General features: G+C 39.9%; 1 long non-coding RNA gene across 2 annotated transcripts in view; it reads left to right on the top strand.

The window, feature by feature from the left end:
* Nucleotides 1–270: 270 nt before the first annotated feature.
* LOC150046454 (uncharacterized) overlaps nt 271–6000 on the top strand; it is a 130636-nt gene continuing 124906 nt past the window's right edge. For both annotated transcript variants that reach the window (XR_016539690.1, XR_016539689.1), the window contains exon 1: nt 271–397. This is a non-coding gene — a long non-coding RNA (uncharacterized LOC150046454). The remainder of the gene's footprint in view (nt 398–6000) is intronic.

The raw sequence follows: 6000 nt of genomic DNA, 5'->3' as shown, positions 1-6000 counted from the left end.
AGAGGACATGGGAACATGTCAGAAAATAAGGCAGGAAAGTGGAACTGCAAAGTAAATGGAGGCAGTATGGCAGATACGGGGCCAAGAAAGCCTGGTACCCTTGAGCAGTCTGTTTCCCCTGTCTTACTGAATTTTCCTATTGGGTCCGCTCAATGCAAAGAACTCAGAGTCATTAGCAGCCTCAAATAATCAGAGCATAGAAGAGATAGATAAGAGCTAATCAGAAGCTATAGGACTTGGTGACTATTCCATGCTTTTTCCCAAAAGGTATTGAAAGATCCCAATGGACTCTGCTAGTGTTATTGAACTAAACATTTAGGAAGACAACCAGAAGGCATCAGGAAGATGATCCTCACACCACAGCCAACACTAAAGTCCTCTCTGATCTTCTTGGCAGGTAGGAGAATTAATATTATGATCTACCTGTTAGGGCTCAGCTTCCTCAGAGGTAAGAAACATATAACCTGATGTGCAGGGGCGTGTGGGGTGAGTGGACAGGGTAGGAAAGGGGAGAGCACATCCACACAATCTCAAGAGCAGTTTTATGGCGAGGAAGAGGACAAAGGAGGGCAAGATCTACATCTAAAATAGAGCATAGTTTGTGGTGACAAAGATAAAGGAAAACAGGAACACTGTACCAAGCACATATAACTGACAAAAACAACCCTTGGTATACCTTTTTTTTTTTTTGCCAGTCCTGGGCTTGAGCTCAGGGCCTGAGCACTGTCCTTGGGTTTTCTCAAGGCTAGAGCTCTACCACTTGATCCTCAGCACCACTCCGGCTTTTTTCTATGTATGTGGTACCAAGGAATCGAACCCGGGTCTTCATGCATGCTAGGCAATCACTTTAACCACTAGGCCAAACTCCCGGCCCTTGGTATACCTTTTCTACAGAAATATGCTTACTAAGAGATACAGAGAATTAGAAAGACCAGTGTGAGGAAAAGCCACATACAAGATGGTCTCCCACTTGGCATAGTGAAGACATGAAAAGGAAAAGTATGAGAGTCCAGATACTGATTTGGGACAAGGCATGGTACCCTTGAACAGTCTGTTTCCCGTGTCTCACTTAATAATTTTCTTCCTGGGTCTACTCCACATAAAGATTTCTAGCTCTGTGGATAAGCTGGGACATTTCATAGGTGTGTCCATTGGAGAGCTTGTCCAAGGTCCTGAAGAAAGAGCTGCTGAGGCTTGGGAGAGGGTGTGAGATAGCTTAGAAGACCTAGGAAAAGAGCAGTATTGAAACTCCTCATCCACAGTCCATAGGTTAAACTTCACAACCGGCCTCAGGCCTTCTCTCCCAGGTTCCTGTCTGGAAACAAAGTTGTAGGGGTTGTGGGTGGATACAAGACCCCCCTTCTGTTTGTCTCGGACTGGTAGTTTTCACCCTTTTAAGAATGTGGGACACTTTGAGTTGTTCTTTGATTCCATATAACTTGCATGTTCTGAAAACACTGTCATCACTATTGCTTTTTCAAAGTATAGTAAAGTCATAAAAATAAGCAGTTATTCCTGATGAATGAATGAGCTTTTGACAGTGGAAAATGCTTTGGAAAATACTTTAGTTATACAGTAGAATGGCTACAGATATTTCTGACAATTGGATCCTCTGATCATTTTACGTAAGGAAAAATGGTTATAGGAAACTGAAGGATATCAGAATTTTTTGTCTGATAACAGACAAAAACTATCTTCTTTCTACACTTACCATTCTGACTCCTAGAGAAAGAAGACATGAATTGGCCTTCTGTTCCCTGGGTTTCTCAAGTGATTTCCACGTGGCTCCAAAGGACTACGTATGTGCATCCTCAATACAGATTTTGGTCCCTCAGTTTTGTGTAGAAGAGAGGTAGACCTTGGACTAGTGGGACACATTTCTGACAGAGAAGCCATTATATATGAAGGTATGCAAAGAAATTCAAAGAGATAAGGGCTATATCAAGAAATGAAGTATTTGTATGCTCCTGATATATACCCAGGGAAACTGAGCTATGGTAGCTAGTTAATGAAGATGGATTAGCAATTCTGCCTAGTTTGGCTACACGTTCCTTTCAGACAAAGGATAGGGTCAGTGAGATGGAGCCATACTTGAATTCTAATATACAAATGATGTGGCAGCATAAGGGACAAGGACAGATGGGCCAAGGCAGCCTCTCTGTTCTTCCTAGTTGTCTCTACACAGCAAGTTGCATAGAAATACTTCTGCATCACTACCCTGCTCCTCATTTATTACACTAACACTTACTGAGTATCCTCATTCTAAATATGACCCTTTACCTTGAAGGTACATAGATGATAGAGACCTGATTCCTTTCCTTAGAAGGTTCCAAGTTAACACAGAAGAAACTATATATGACCAAAAATAATTATGACAACTCAGACTATGCTGAACAGGTAGTCTGGAAAATTATGTCGGGCTGAAAATGTGAGTCTTAAATTATATCATGGACTTTGATTTTGATTTTGAGGTTTTTATGAAGGGGATGTAAAGATGCTGAAATAGCAAACACATGAAAAGCATGGAAAGACTGGAGATCAGGAGGCTGCAGGAGGCACTGTGGAGTGTTCATGTGAGTGCAGGCATCCGCCAGGCTGAACAGAAGCCCCTTTCTGCTAGTTTTGCAGCTGTGACCAACTTATTTCCTTCCCTGTTCCAGTTTCTTAATCTGTAAAATGGGAACATGACACTAACTTTGGAAGTTTCCAGGGAAGATCTGACAAAATACTGTAGCTAAAACTCTCACATAATAAGCATACCAAGAATGGTAGCAAAACCAGAGTTAAGAAAACTTTAGGAAGAAGACCTATTAACTGCTTTGTGTCTGGTCTTTTTTTTAAAGCTTTTCACCCACATTTGGCATACTCTGCAGAAAAATATCTCCCATTAGTACATTTTGGTTTCCATTTTGATATTTTAAGCACCAGGGTAGTGGCACATTTTTCCTGTGATAGCCTTTCTCTTTAGAATCCCTTTGGACTTCAACCCAGTAGCAACCCTGCACATAGCCAGAGTAATTTACACATTCCAACCCCTGTGCCCTCACCAAGGGCCTGAGATGAATCGAGAGGAAGGGGAAGCAATTAACTACTCTGTATCTAAGGCAAAAATAATGAGAAGAAAGTCAACTTCAGTGACTATTCATGAGCTGGCCTCAGCCATAGTGACCGAGATGTCATGACTTCAGAGTGACTGTGACACCTTGGTGTGGCTTAGGTCTTTTTCCAGATTTGGTGTGGCTCACAAATGCACAGCAAAGCCTGTTACCTGTGCTTCCCTCCATAGGCTGTCATTATGTGCTCAGTAAATTGCATCAGGACTGCAAAGACTTTGTTGTGGAATCAAGCAACATTAACTCATTAAGTCAATAATTCATGGACTCTTTTATCTAAAGTGGCAACATCACACCATCAATTCACAAAACAGCCACTTCTCTGAAGTGTATGTGATGATAATAATGGATTTTCTAACAATACCCTCTCAAAGCAAGGTCACTGTGCCTAGATGCTGTGGACATGCTGATCTGACCTAGGTCAGCAAAACAAGCTTTATTATTGAACCTAATTATGAACTATCAAGATAATGGTCTAGACTGAACTGTTTCCTAGGGGATTATTTAGGAACAAGTGAGCCATTTTAGTTTTAGCTCTACTGTACTTGTCAGTACCTGTAATCATGCTGGGAATATTTTTGCTATACAAAATAGACTACAGTTGACACAAATACTTTGGACTCAGGGATAGGAGGGTCATATATATATAGCATATATAATGTATATATTATATAATATATGAATATGTAGTATATAATATGCATATTATATAATGTATATGTGCATTAAATGTTATTCTGTACTTGTGAATAATTCTCAAGTTACTATCTATTATATGCAATCTTACACATCGTTATATAGGTGTAGCTCAGCCAAAGCTCATAATGCTATTCTGAAAATGGGTTTTTGGTTCAGGGCTACAAGGTTTGCTGCAGCTGCTTTAGTGAACTGATGAAATGTTTGGGATATTTATTTCTGATGTTTGTTAGGAAGTTTTCTCCTGGGCAGGTATTAGTGCCTTACACCTGTAATCTTAGCTACTCAGGAGACAGAGAACAGGATGATGGCTTTTCCAACCCAGCTTCTGCCATCATGAAAGCAACCCAAACAAACAATAAAGCCAAAGCCAAGGTTTCATCTCTTAACAGTACCTGGATGAGTGGTGCATGCCTGTCATCCTGGCTATGGAAAGAAGCATAAATAGTAGGATCATGGTTCAAGATAGCAAGGCAAAAAAGTAAGGCTCTAACTCAAAAACCATCTTGGCCAAAGGTACAAAAGGTAAAGGACCTGCCTAATAAGTGAAAAGCCTTGAGTTCGGCCGGGAGTTTGGCCTAGCGGTTAAAGTGCTTGCCTAGCATGTATGAAGACCCGGGTTCGATTCTTCGGTACCACATACATAGAAAAAAGCCAGAAGTGGTACTGAGGCTCAAGTGGTAGAGCTCTAGCCTTGAGAAAGTCCAAGGAGAGTGCTCAGGCCCTGAGCTCAAGCCCAGGACTGGCAAAAAAAAAAAAAGAGAGAGAAAAGCCTTGAGTTCAAACCTCAGTATCACCAGAAAACAAAAAATAAAGTTTTCTTCTGATGATACGTGGTGGTGAAAGTGTCTCTTCTATTTTGATTGTTGGACTGTGCCTTACCATTGCCTGCCACTGGGTAACATAATCATGATGGCTAATTTTGCCATGAAATTAACGTGGGAATGAGGTTCTGAAAGGAGCCAAGCAACACAATGTTGTACCAGCAATTTTATAATAGATTTGCAGGAAAAATCAACTTAACGTAAGCAGTGATTACAAGGCAAACTATCATAACCAAATTGTGAAACTGAGAAGAAAATACATGCTGGAATTGAGGAAATAAGACATTTAACAGATAGGTGAAAGGCTAGTAAAACTTCATTTCATACAAAGAACCACATTTTCAGATGTTACAGTATGATAATGATATGATATAAAATAATGACCAATGAAACTAGTGATTAAAGATTTCAACCCACTTGCATCACTTTATTATTGACTAAAATATTCTGAGGTCATTAAGTTACTTTGTTGATGTATAAAGCCAATTATTAGGACGGTATTATTTTTTATTTGGTGGGCATTTTAAAATGTATTTCTTAATTGTCTCTTGAGAAAGTTTCATGCATACTCTAAGAGTCGTAGCACTCTGATGTGATTTTTTTTTTTGCGTGGAGTATTGCAGCTGCATGTAAGCATCTTTGAGTATCTAAGATGAGAGTAGAGGTATGTAGAGCTGGGCTCGGTGAGTCATGTCTGTAATCGTAGTTACTCAGGAGGCTGAGATCTGAGGATAATGGTTCAAAGCCTTAAACTCTTATCTCCAGTTAATTACCAGAAAATGGGAAGTGGGGCTGTGGCTCAAGGGTAGGGCAGTATCCTTGAGCTGAAGAGCTGAGGGAAGCATGCAGGCCCAGGGTAAGGTGGTAGCCTTGAGCTGGGACAGCTCCTAGGCCCAGAGTTCAAGCCCTATAACCCACAAAAAAAGAGTAGAGGTGTGTAGGGTTGTAGTTGATAATGGCCCCTCTATAAGGCATTTGCATTCTGCAATTACTACTTTATAGAAATGGACAAGCTACTCTGTCTTTGAGCCTGATTATTCTCAGCTCTAAAATGGCAAGAAAATAACCCCTTACTTTATAGACTTACTGAGAAGATGAAATAAAATAATATAAAGTATCTGGCACCAATACATTTAAATTATCATTCATTGGTATAAATCATCATGTGTGATCATAGTTGTAAATGTATACCTTAAGTCAAAGAACAGTGTCTCTGCTTTGTTCTTCTGTCCCTTTCTGTCTAAGCAGCTTATAAATTACACTGAACTTGGATTTTTCTTTGCCTATTCTTGCTTTTACTTTCCAACTTTATATATATATATAATATATATGTATATAAGTGTGTGTATTTGTGTACACAAATGCAT

Source organism: Megascapheus bottae, chromosome 25 (genome assembly GCF_031878675.1).
Source record: "Megascapheus bottae isolate mThoBot1 chromosome 25, mThoBot2.hap1, whole genome shotgun sequence".
NCBI lineage: Eukaryota > Metazoa > Chordata > Mammalia > Rodentia > Geomyidae > Megascapheus > Megascapheus bottae.
The sequence above is the reverse complement of the archived record's forward strand: the minus strand, read 5'-3'. Positions and strand labels throughout refer to the sequence as shown.